Genomic DNA, 13,449 nt, shown 5'->3' with positions numbered 1-13,449 from the left:
ATGGCAGTGGTGAATAACTAAGCCATGTAAATATGCCCATATCCTAGGGAGTATTGAGGGGGCAGATTTTCATTTGAAGTCTGTCCTGGGGCCTGGTTTTGGTTGGGGTGTTTTTTTTAACTGGAAAAACTGTATCTAGTGCATCTCAAGATGGGAGTGAGGCAGATTTTGTTGTTGCTTGCTTTTTAAAATAGCAGACTTGGAAAACTTAAGAGAGAAATGTTGGGCCTTTGCTTGTGGGTTTTTATGTGTTTAAAATTTGAGATGTCTTGAGATTTTTACACTTCTGGAAAAGGGAGTAGGTCTTCTCAGTAAATTCCCTGGCATAGCTCAACATGTGCATCACCTCAAACCTGCTAACTTGGAAACTTTTGCTGTGGGAGATGATGTACATATCTTCAGGAACAATAGAATACTTTCCATTTCATATTTTTCTAGTTTTCCTACTTGAAAACTGCTGTATTTCTGCAGCCTGCTGTTGCCTAACTTTAGAAGCTTTTTCTTTCAGTTGCTGTTTGTTTGAACATGCTACCCCACTTTAAATGTGTATTTGTATCAGTTAATCGCATTTGGAAGTAAACCTTAACCAGAGGTGTAAGTACCTTTGGGTTTTTAGTACTTGTATCTAGTTTAGTGAATGTTGCTGATTTAAGACATGCAGTTTGTGATACAGTTAAAAGCAAGTAACACAATAAAGAGAGCCAGAATTGTTCTTTTTTTCCTTGAGAAATACGGTTTTGGTGGGTGAGTAGTACTGCGAGACGCACAACCCCACTAGCTCTTGTGTGTTGTGTTGCTGTCCTAGCTGTTATAAATCTTTACCTGCTCTTTCACAGTCTGTGAGTTCCGCTTAAGTCTGCATCTCAGTAAGGTTGTGTGTCTTTTGGTGGGCTCTGACATGAAGAAGAGGAAAATCCATCAATTTGCTACCGCTGTCTTAGTAGACAAAGCTTTAGACTGGGGCTTAGGGATTTCTTTCCTCTCTGTCATAGATGTGCTGATTTGTCCAGCCCTGCTGTTGGGCTTTAAACATCTCTGTTTAAAACCTGTGTGTGTAATGGTAGTGATGTCCTGGGCGGGGGACGACGGGGGGTGGCAGTATTCATGCAGGAGTTGTAGGGCATGCAGGATTGCTCTGTCCATACCATTTAGCATCCCACCTTTCAGTACAAACAAATAAAGGGAGGCTAAGGAGAGAGGGGTCTTGTTCCATGAGAAGTCTTGACTGCCTCCAAACTTGTAACACTGAACAGAGGGAGGGTGAGGGAGAAAAAGCCCTGTGTAACAGTTATTACCAAATGTATCATGTTACCTGCAGATAGCTGTAAAAGGAAACTTTGGTTGAGACAAGAGAATAAATGGAGGTAAAGCATCATGGGAAGAAAACAAAAGTATTGAGCAAGATACAAAATGGTTCAGCATATTGCCTTGGACAAGGAGCACTGCCCCGGGAACAAACTGTGCTTTGGAGAAGGACGGCACAGAGCATAACGGAAAAATCCATTGAAAAACAATCTCGACCACTTCAAATGAGTAAAAGAATCTCATACTGAGAATCCATACAGCCCACTGGCAAAGATGTTGGAATCAATTTAGTAAATACAAGCGGGTGATCAAAGCCTAGTATACTGTAAACAACCATGTTCAGAGGGAAGGAACACCTCGCAGCAGCTGTTCTCTTTTTCAGATACAAGAATGTGGAGGAATTCATACACTTGTTTTTAAAGATACTGGGAAAAGGGCATTAACAACAGTTCAGCTTCCTGTCTTTGTGAAGTTAATCCTGGTTTACTACTGCAGGTCATCATTGGAGATCTGGGAGCTTCTGCTGTGTGTGGCATGGGGAGGGGTCCTGGCCATCTGGGCAGAATCGATATCAAAAGTTTGTGGAAGTTTGCAGAAAACCAGGCCAGACTGCCTGGCTGGGGAGCAGCTCTGCTCAGGTGGACCTAGGGGTCTTGGCAGGCAGCAAGCTGAACAGGAGCCAGCAGCTGGCCCTGGCAATAAGAAAGGCCAACAGCGTCCTGGTCTGTGTTAGCAGGAGTGCAGCCAGTAGATTGAGGAAAGTGATTACTTCATGTGTTAGGCTGCACCTGGAACACTACAGTTCGGGCCCCCTAGTATCAGAGAGATGTTGATAAACTACAAGTTCCCCATGAGGAGAGGCTGAGGGGGCTAGTTTGGATGAAGAGATGGCCTTGGGGGCACCTAACAGAAGCCATACCTGTGGGGAGGTTATGGGAAAGACAGTGGTGCATGGCAGAAGAGCAATGCAGGGTGGGCATAAATTGAAACAACAGAGGTTCAGACTGGTCATGAGGAAAAGTTTTTTCAACATTAGGACAATGAAGTTTTGGAACCATGGTCCCTAGAGCAGCTGGAAATTGTGGGAGGTTTTTCAAGACTTGGCTGGACAAAGCTCTGAACAACCTCATCTGACCCCACAGCTGACCTACCTTGGAGCAGGAGGTTGAACTAGACATCTCCTGAGGTCCATTCCCATCTGAATGATCCTATGGATACTAGACACATTAAGAGTTTCAAGAACCAAGAAAGTATTAAGGAATGTTGTCCCTTTTCTAGAAAGGCAGATCTGGAGGACAGAAAACGTGAGGTATCTGGTATCAGCCTCATTCTTATTGATGAGATTTTGTGATGTGGGTCTCTGCAGCGGGAGGCCATTGAGTTGATTTTGTGTGCGGTGTGAAATTCCATGCTGTAGTGACCCAAGTTTCCAACGGGTGCCCTTGGAGAGCATGATATGCAAAATCCACATCCTACACTCAGGGAAAATTGATCTGTCAGATGATGCTGACTCACTATTAGACAAAGGCAAACTCCTCTATAGAAAGAACTTGTATTTGTGTTTTATATAGCTGGTTAGGTAGTCTTACATAAGGAATAATAAAAGCCCTATTTTCAGACACCAAACCCGAGACTAGAGCAGAAGTTTTATTCTAGCCTTTTCTGTCAACTCTATGGCAGAAAGTTTGAATTACTTTTATTGACTTAGGAACAAATTGGTCATTGACTGACAGGACCTTTTTACCCCTAATCCCTAGGACTATCTTTTAGCAACAAAGGGCACAGAAAACAATGTTTTTACATGCTTCAAATATGTCATAGAATCACAGAACGATTTGGGTTGGAGGGACCTTAAATCTCATTCAGTTCCAACACCCCTGCCATGGGCAGAGACGCCTTGCACTAGAACAGGTTGCCCAAAGCCCCATGCAGCCCGGCCTTGAACGCTGCTGGGGACAGGGCAGGCACTCTGTCGTATGTGCTTGCAATGAGCAGTACCCACAGTAGAAATGATCTTCAGGAAGTTTTTGTCTGTTTTAAGGTACATGCTTTGTAGAAGCACAGCTTCATGATTACTACATGCTGTTTGTGTACACTTACATGCAGCTTTTATGTTTATTTTTGTTTCTTGGAAAGCCTTGTAGGAAACCTTCCCTCTTGATGGTAGCTAAACAAGCAGATCTGGTATTTTATATCCTCACTGCTGCTGCAGTCAAACAGCATAGCCAAGTAGGCAGGCACATTCAGCTCCCATTCTGAGCACAAAAGGACTATACCTATTTTATAACAGTTTAGACCACCACCATGTTTCTTCTGATTTTCTGTTTATAGCTAACACTCAAGTAGCAGAGCACAACAGTACAAACAGCTCTTTCCCTGACTATTTTAACTTGATATTTACTTGATATCAGGGTCCTGGATTTATCTTCTTTCGCCTTACACACTTCACTGAAGGATTAAATGAGTTAATTTTGTGAAGTGGAAATTTGTAGCTGAGTAGGGACTGTGCAATTTAGTTGCAAAACATCCTTTCTCCTCCACCCTGCCCACTTTAAAAGAGAATATTGAAATCAAAGCCCTCTTTCAGGAAACAACATGCTTCATTCTATGGCTGTGTGGGAAAGCAATTGACTACCCAATAACTTTCCACAAGTGCTAGAGAAAAATCATAATCATTTTCCCAAGTCATGATCCAAGTGAGAGAAGCCACATTCATAAAGAGGACAACACCTTTGAAACAAAGAGCTCCAAAGAAGAGGGCTCTTGCACAGAGATTGTGGAAGTGGGACTTCCACAGGTCCCTCTCTGGTGTCTTCTCCAGGTGTCTGCACAATGAGGAACGGAAAGAAGTAATGGTCTGCTTGATGCCTTCAGTTGGGACAAACAGGGGAAGGCAAATTTTATCTCATTGCTGAAGAAGAGGGATGTTAAAAGAAAAATTTCAGGATACAACTGTACACAACTGAATAATGTACGCCTTTCTGGAAGAAAAAGTCAGGATCCACTCTCTCTGCTTCCTTTCCAGAGGTATCAGAAAATGGGTGGGTTCTGGTGACAGCCAGCTGCCATTTTATTTTGGATACTCACATTATCAAACACTCAACATAAGCAAGTATTAATTTTGCTAAGTGAGCAGTTTTCAGATTCTGCAGTTAGATAAATCTCTCTGTATGTGACAGCGAGCACTCCGTGTGCTTAATGAACCTGGGATTGAAAGGAGAGCTTTGGCAAAGGAGGTTTTCACTTGGTGGTGTTCTAGAAATTGCAATAAGCTGCTGTCAAGAAGCTTTCTCTTGTGCAGCAGTGCAATGAGGGTGCAGAAATTTATCACAGTTCTACTGTGATAAAATGTCAGCAGCATCACTCAGCTCTTGTCAACCGGCATCTGATGGAAAGGAGGAAGACCCTTTATTTCAGTGGGACTAGGTCAGTGTGTATATAGTTAAGGAAGCATCCTGCCTATGCTAGGTGCCATGAAGCAGGATATGTGCGTCCCTGAACATTTGCTGTGTGTTTTACAAAAAGGCACACAGCGTAAAACAATGGAAGGGAAACACCGCAGTGGAGAAGAAAAAACATTTTAGGTGACTTCAAGGGCAGTGTGTGAGTATATAATGTCCACCTAGCATCAGACCTCCTGATATTGTACCTCCTCCTCTCATGAGGCTCCTGCCACATGGCTCTCCCTATAGCATCACAGTCAGGGCTGGGGCTGCAGTGTGGACATGCCTTCAGCATCATGAATGCAGAAGCTGAGTCACACCTACACTGGATTCCTAAAGGATGTACAACGTGGTCCTCCTTTCCCAAAAGTCACTGAAATTGAATGTAAAATTATACAACTGCTTAAAATTACATGGTTCTAATTTGCACTGTGGGAGCCAGGTATGAAAAGATGCCTACAGATGATCTGTTTCCAGCTTGCTTTAGCCATCCAAGAGTTCAAAACACTCTGCTTTAGTAGTCACTGTTAACAAAGACGAGCTGAAATTCTTATGTACTACAGAAATGCTGAGACTTTCAGTGTGTCAGACAGATGTACAAGGAGCACAGAGTGGGATCTGCTCTTGCTTATGCTGACCAATGACACGGGGAATCCTTCACATGACTGCAGTAAGCTGTGGAGGAAGCTCTTGGTGAGCTTAGAGGGAGTGAAATCCTCCAACGAGACAGAATGAGGAGCTCTGGCTTGTTTTGGTGTGCTCAAGCATGCAAAGTGTAATTGTACTCATCGCATTAGTTTGCTTCCCTGTCTTGCTTCCTCTGCAGGTATTTTGCAGCAGCTGCAAGTGAATGAATGTACAGCCACTGTCACCTGTGTGGTTCCTTCCACCTGGTCCTTAATTGATGAATTAAAAATAATTAATCCCTGCCAGCCCCTCAAACAGGAGCAGGAGTTCAGGTGATGAGGTGTGCTAAAAGGCAGTGGTTTAACCTTAGCTGTAGCTGGGGAGCAAGGGATCAATATTTACAAAATCTGTGTTATGAGAAATCTGTGTCATGAGCTGGTATTTACGATTAACGAAAATCACCTGGCATCTGGAGATGCGAATATTCCACAATTGTGTTACTTGGTATTTCTGACTAGGTTATAGTTAATTATGTGTTGTGCCACAGTGGATGCTGACCTCATCTGAAGACCTGGCATAGACTGTAGATTGGTAGGCTAAAATGTAAGAAAAGCATTCATTCCATGGAAGCTATTTCTGGAAGAATCCTATGGAGCAGCATCAGAAATTAATCTGGTCATTTAGGGTAATTAAGTGATAGTATTTACCACAGTAAGAAAGATTATGCTTACACTCTGCACAGCTCTTGATGCTTGATTGTTGCCAGAATAAAGCTGCAATAACATAACTTCGCAAATAATGAAGATAAAGTGTAAACAGGTCATAGTCTGCCTTGTAAAGGGAACTTGTGGTTCCTTTCTGTCGATAACATCTGACACTGAGGTGTGGCAACTGAACTTCAGCAGTCAACTGTATGTTTTCAGACTTATCTGTCTTCAGAGCAGGTCATGTTATGATTCATAGCTTTTCAAAGTGTGATGTTTTTTCAACCCAACTGTGAACACATCTAGAGCTGGGTGTGGTACATGAAAGCTGAGGCTTGCTTTGGAAACTCTCATTAGGGTGCACTGGTGTGTCTGACCCACAGGTTCAGCATTAGACTGATCCTGAAATTTAAGTTCAGAAAGACAACACCCCCACTCTTAGTGACAGGGATCGTTAAATCTATTTCTTACCAGGCACTTAACCTAACAGATTTCTTACTACTATAGGGAAAGGGTACCTTACAGCATTCTTGATCACCTATGCTTGTTTCCTATGGTACTTTAGTATTTGTGGCTCTTTGGTGCTATAACCTTGTGGTGTGAGATGCTGTTGTTCTGTGGTATCAGTGTTTGGGGTTGTGTGACTGGATGCTTCTGAACTAAATGTGGTGGTGTGCAATTGGTCTGGCTCACCCTAGCATCCCCTTTCATTTTCATCCTGTGTTTAGTCCTTGTGATGGTACTTCCAATCTAACCTACGCACAAAACCTGACCTCTTTGGTGTTAACAGTCTGTAGCAGAGATTTATTACAAAACCCCAGTGAGGTCAAGGGAATGTCCTTTCCCAGATATGGGAGTGCAGGACTGTGCTGGAGTGCTTGCAAGGAGACACTGCACTGCAGAACTTTTAATTCTCTTCTATGATTCATAATCCTGACGTACTCAGGAACTCCTATACCAGACACAATAGAGCCAGCTGTTGGACTTGCCAGAAATGCACTGCTCTGGTATTTTAACCCTCTGTAAACCTATGCTGACGGGAGAAGTGTGTCAAAATTGATTGCAATAAAGTACCCTTTCTCATTTTGACCACCCTGGATTGTTCCCAGGAGCTGGATTCCTCTTTCAAAATCTACAGGTCAGTCCTCTGAGAGCACATCATCTAGTCAGTCTTTTAGTCTAGAAGAACAGCATTTTGAAGTAAAAAAAAGTCTACTGTAGAAACTGTGTTTAGACTGTGGTCACTTTTGCTCAGAGTTTTCAGGGCATGCCCTACATACCACTCTGTAGAACATTCTTGAGGTCCCATGCCAGCCTTTCCTCTCAAAGATGTTCTACCTCGCGTGGAATCAAATTGTCCCTAATTCGGAAAGACAGATTGAGAACATGTAGAAGTGGCTCATACACTAGTATGAGTCAGTATATCCAAGAGGAGGAGGAAAGACACAGCTTCCAGTCCTTCCACAAATAAATACATTAAGTAGAATTGCTCCATCGAGAAAAGGGATCTGAAGGTTCACCAGTCCAGAACAGTCTAACCCTAAAGTTAGGACTGGAAAATGAGTATCTTAAGTTCAAATCTCAAATCCTCTCAGTCAAAATGACTTGAACAGATTACATAATAAACTTTGGGGACAGATAGGAACTTGGAATCTATAAGGAAAGGATTGCTGTGTAGGATGGGAAGGACAGAAAAAGAGTAATGAAGCAAGAAAATGGGCAAGTAGTAGTCCCTTGCTGATAATCAAACTCTTGAATGACCCATTTAGATGAACTGTGTGTCCTGATAAGTGAAATATCTGCTTAGCATCTTGTGACAGGAGACATATTCATTCTGAACTGGAACAGAGCAACAGAGAATTATTTTCTGTGGCTGAGATGAAACAGCCATGTATGGCAGTGTCTATTTCTGATGTTTGCTTTGCCATACTTTTACCTGTTTTTTCTCTTAAATGAGGTTTTCATACAAGATACTGTCCTGTCAACTTGATCTCAAGATTCTCTTGCAAGTCAAAATAAATGTAACTAAATGTTAAGGAACTGGGCAGGAAATAATGGGTACTCAAAAGGTACCACAGCTCCTATACACACTAGTTTGACTGTACAGAATAGTTTGAGTGTATTGAACAGATGTACACTGTTTACCTGATGAAAAAGGTATACTTTTGACACCTTCTTGTGACAATTTGTAAGTTGATTTGCTTTTTGAAGTAATTGCTAGAAAGGCCTCAAAACAAACTGCTCTCATTATCCACAACTAAAGAAGAGTGCAAGCATTCCTCTGGCACCAGTACCCCATCTGGAGGGACAGGTGTTACTCTTTGTCCATTCAAACCCAGTGTTTTCACCCAGACCAGTAGGAAGGGATTTCCCCTGTGTCCTTCATTACAGTTTTAAGCAGATTACCCAATGAACCGCATTACCGCTTCATTTCATGCTGGCCACAAGATGAAAGGACTTTGGCTTTGGACAAAACTGTCCTTTGTTACCAGGGAGCTTAGCAAATGAGTATGTCAGGATGAAGAATGGAGCAAGTCAATCAAGCAACAAATCAGTTGAGTTCCCCAATGCAGACAGGGTCTGAGTCTCCACCACATGCCAGCTGTCCCTGTGGTGTGACAGGATAAAAGGACCAGGGAAGGACTAGGGCCTACTGTAGTTCAACAGCAGTTTCCTGAGGAAGGGGTGTCCCCTTGCCACTGGGGATAGATGCACATGGATAACCAAAGCTGCAGTGTGTTTTGGACGTTAGGCTAAGGTACGAAACCCGTATTTTTAGGGATTTTCCTTCCTGATGCTGATTTTCTCCTCTGCCTCAGTTAAGGGGGTGCCGCAGCTTGCAGACAACAAAATGACACTCTGAAAACCATAACACAATTTAACCAGATTTTTAAAACTTGCATGCTTTAATATTGCAAGTGATTGAGATACACAATAAATAAACCTTGTGAAATGGGAATAGATTGGGTGGGGAAAAAAAAGCCTGGATTGACTGAAAGGTTGAGGGTGCCAGACTATGTCAACAATGTGCTTCTATTACTCTTTGTATTAGTGCCTCTACTACTGCTACAGCTTTCAGAAAACTAGCTCTGTAACTGTCTCTACTTGGAGGTAGGAAAAAAGCAGTCTAGGCTGACTCACAGGTGTCTGGAAAGGTCAAAATACTTGTTTCATCACGGTATTTTCAAGAAATTATTGTAGAGTGATGTCACCCAAGGAAAATGTCATCCCACAAGAGCTGCCTGTGAGTTTGCCTTTATTAAGAAGGTTGAATAGTTCAGTCTGTGTTAATGTTTAAGCTGACCAGGCATTTCTCACTAATCACGTTTTCAGTAATGTCTTTTTGGCGAGGCAGTGGGACAGGGGTTATGCAGACTTACGTCATTCCCAAGACTGTGCCCATATGTAACTGCTATGTTTACTTATCACATAGGTTTGTCGGTACCTACTTTGGCATATCAATGTTGAAAATAGCTTCAGGTGCTGAGCAGAGAGATAAATAATCACATTTGAAAGACTTCAGGGAGTTCTCAGATTCATGCCACAGGCACAGACATTCAGATAGATACAATTCTTCTTGTCTCTCCTAAGGGTAGGCTGGCTTGACCTAAATACTCATGTAACAGACACTAGAAACAACTAGCTATATTTGGTAGCTAATTAAAGTAAATAAAGAACAGTTAATAGAAAACAAAAGCTGAACATTGTGTGCAATGTTTTATTACTGAGGTCACCAAATCATCCTTTAGAAACTTCTCTCCACCTAAGGCTGATTGTATGCCATCTAAGAACCAGGGTGGATGTATACACGGAGGAGAGTCTGGTATCATCTGCTTCTCAGCAGTGAATTATGTGCTTGTCCCACACCTCCTGGGGCCATACCCTGATGAGTTACAGCTCTTTACAGACTCACGAGAAATACAGACTTCAATATTTCTAAATGGTCTCCAACCACACTGACAAAGCAAATAATTATTCTAAGCTGTGGTATGCCATTAAAGCAAAATCATTCTGAGTGTCAGAAGATGGGAGATAGAAAGAGGAAGAAAAGCAAACTCGCTGATAGATGACAGAGTAAAATACTGCCTTTCCTACATTCACTCTGCAAAGCTTTTCTTTACTTCCCTTTTTTACCTGGCTCCAATGTATTTCTACCAGTGGGTGCTTTGACAACTGCTCTCTGTGTCTGCCAATATTCAGTGGTGCCCTAACCCCAGTCACCTCCCTGTGTTCCCTCAAAGGCTCTCTGGCCAAGGATCTGGCACAGCTATCCTTCCAAAACCCACTGAACTTGCAGCTGGCTCTGCTGCTCGTGACCCCTTCGTGCTGCTATGTAAGCAATGCTTTCTCCAGAAAAAAAGAAAACAGAGCTGCTGTGTGAAGAGAGAGAATCTATAATCAGGAACTTCCAGAGGAGACAAGAAACACATTAACCATAAGCTTTATAACATCAATTGTCAAAGTCTGGGAAAAGGAATTCCTTGCCAAAGGGATCTGGAGAAAGAATTAAAAGAGTAAGATAATAATTTTGATCTTCATCCTCCTCCTCACACGCTTCCTCATTTTGTTTTCCTCCCTTATAATTACTTGTTTTTGCTTGTGAAGGTCCAAGTTGCTGTGAACTTATAGTTCCCTCCCAGGAAAGAGCCAGGATAGATGTTGTGTGTGTGCAGTGGGTTATAGGGTGACAGCGAGTTAATATTCCCCTTAAATATGCTTGTGAACCCCTGCACCCCTCATGTCCCACACCCCCATGATTTTAGGCATGGTATTTTCCAGGTGGCATTGTTGGTCTTCTTAAATGTCAGGCAAGCAGTTTGCTGAATTTTTCAAAGTACCTCTGGCTTATTCACAATATAAAAATAAGCCTGCCTTGGCCTATTTTGAACTCATTTAGTAGGAACACAATCTCACTTGATGTTAGAGGTTTCCAAAACATTTCAGGAAGTATTTTAAGTACAGTGCATTAGACTTAGCCTTCTTTATGGCCCTGGTTCAGCACTTACGTATGGCCACAATCTGATGTGCTAGTGCAGTGCCATTTGCTCCAAGTTATGTATGTTCTGAACTGCCTCTTCTGGGAAGCAATGGATCAGCCTGTCTGCCCCCAACTTACTGGAGAAATTAATGACCTAAGCAAGTGACTAAATCAATTGAATACGATATAGACTTCTTTAGAGAATGTTAGCATCAGCTGGTGCTGTTGTAGCAAGCTTTGTTTATTGGTACATGCACACTATGCCTTAAAACACTTTACAGTGACACAAACTTGAATCAAAATGCCAGACCTAGCATTCCCAACACCAAGGAAGACTGCATCCAAGTCTTCCATTGACCCAGCTTTCCCTCAGCATTGACTGAATCCTTTCATTCCTCTTCTGGAAACTCCTTTGCTGGAGCAGCAGAGAAAACCATATTAACAGCACTGCAGAAATGTAGGTGGTCCTGCCCCTCCTGAAAGAAGCTCCTGTGGTGTTGTCACGGCTGTTAGCTGGACCACGGCTGTTAGCCATTTCCATCATCCAGCATTTCTGTACCTGAATCAGGAATAGGCAAGTCTGAACGTCAAGTGGTCAAGTGGTGTCTGTATTCCCAAGTGACACATTTGTCCACATTTGTCCACATTTGTGTGGACAGTAAAGGCTCTTGTCATATATTACACACAGTTATTCCTAGATTTGATCCAGAAAGCAATAGGCAAGTCAGGGTTGACACATGAAGTAGTGCATGAAGTATTAGTTAACTCCTACATGTTTTTCAGCTTTATCCCTAAATATCAAAATCCCCTCCTATAGCTCTGTGCATATGAATATGTATACAGACATCACACATACAGACGATGTTTGTCTGTGAACACAAATTTGAAGTTGTATTTAACATTTTCATATTATTCTATGTGCTACTAAAAAATGAAATGTTCAAAAAATACTCAATGCAATTATAATGATCAGGGATCCTCTTCCTGTCCTACCACTTGTATTCTTGCAATTAGGACAAATTTCTCTAGGTTGTGCCAGCAAAGGATGGAATATCACTGAGGCTTCACTGACTGACATTTCATCACCCTCTTACTCCCCCCCACACCCCCACACCCCCCTCTATCTCTTTTCTTGGATCCTCTTCTTCTTGTGGTTTTATCCCCCCTTCCTACTTGTCTTCTCACAGGATATGAGTAACTGGCACTGAAGTCAAAACAAGTTACTCACTTCCTCTATCAGAGAACTCAGATTCCTAAAGTACACACTCTGCAGAATCACACAAACATTGCATGCCTGCTCCAGAGTGGGAATGAGCTCTGAGGAAACAGCCTTGTAAGGTTTCTAGCACTGCATGGGTTGAATCAGGTGGGAAAAAACACTGAAATGCTGTTTCATGAAGTAGTTTTGTGTCTGGAGAATGAAGTCATACAGAATGGACAGTCACTTAGAAGCTGATGTTATGATATAAATCATGAGGTTTCATGGAAAAAAGACCATAATATTTTATTTCCTTTGAGGCTTCCTATCAGTTCTTGTTCTACACATGTTGCTTTGTCCAGGAAATTGTTCATCTGCATTCTAAAATTAAGAATTACACTGGATCTCAACGGGCACAAAGTTTTGTATTCACATAAAAAGTATTTTCAGAGTTAGAAATATGGCTAAATCAGGTTGTTGGATCCGAATAGACCCACTCATCCATGGTCTCCAGGTCTTGTTAGGAACCTCCCCAAGCACTCATCTGAACTTGAATTTCTGTTGTGTCTATACAAGAAACACCTTAAAGCCAAGCTGGAGTGAACTTTGCACTTCAAGCAGACTGACTGCATTGATTTTATGTTTACTCACAACTTCCTCTTCACTTATGAACCTCTCTGAACCGTGGCCTTACAATCCCATCTGAAATACATGGTAGAGCTGATATGAAGTAACAGCTAGTGCTTACTGTGAGCCCTGATGTGTCTCCAGGGAGAAGGCTGGAAATGTGGCTCATGATCAAGATAGGAGCTGTTTGAAGATAACGCTGCCTCATGCTTGCATGTGCTTGTAGTAGGACTTCAAATAACCCTTTTAACTCTAGGCCTTGGATGAAGACAACCTCTCGAGATGGTTTCCTTACATGGAAAACTCCCATTTGGCTGACCCTGCAGGCGATAAAACTCTTAGGCCTGTAGTAGCACTTGTGGTTATCTTTTTAAAGCCGAAGCAGGCACCATGAATGAAACTGAAAGCAGGCACAAAAATGACAGAAAACATCCACTCTTCATTTCACCGGATCATACGCCAAAATGCAAGGACAAAACAGATGCCTTTCAGTGCTACATTAAAAGAAGTGTTTCTGCTGGGCTGCAGCGTACTGTCCTCCACTCCTGAAACCAAGCTGACTGCCTT

This window comes from Lathamus discolor, chromosome 1 (genome assembly GCF_037157495.1).
Source record: "Lathamus discolor isolate bLatDis1 chromosome 1, bLatDis1.hap1, whole genome shotgun sequence".
Taxonomy (NCBI): domain Eukaryota; kingdom Metazoa; phylum Chordata; class Aves; order Psittaciformes; family Psittacidae; genus Lathamus; species Lathamus discolor.
The sequence above is the reverse complement of the archived record's forward strand: the minus strand, read 5'-3'. Positions refer to the sequence as shown.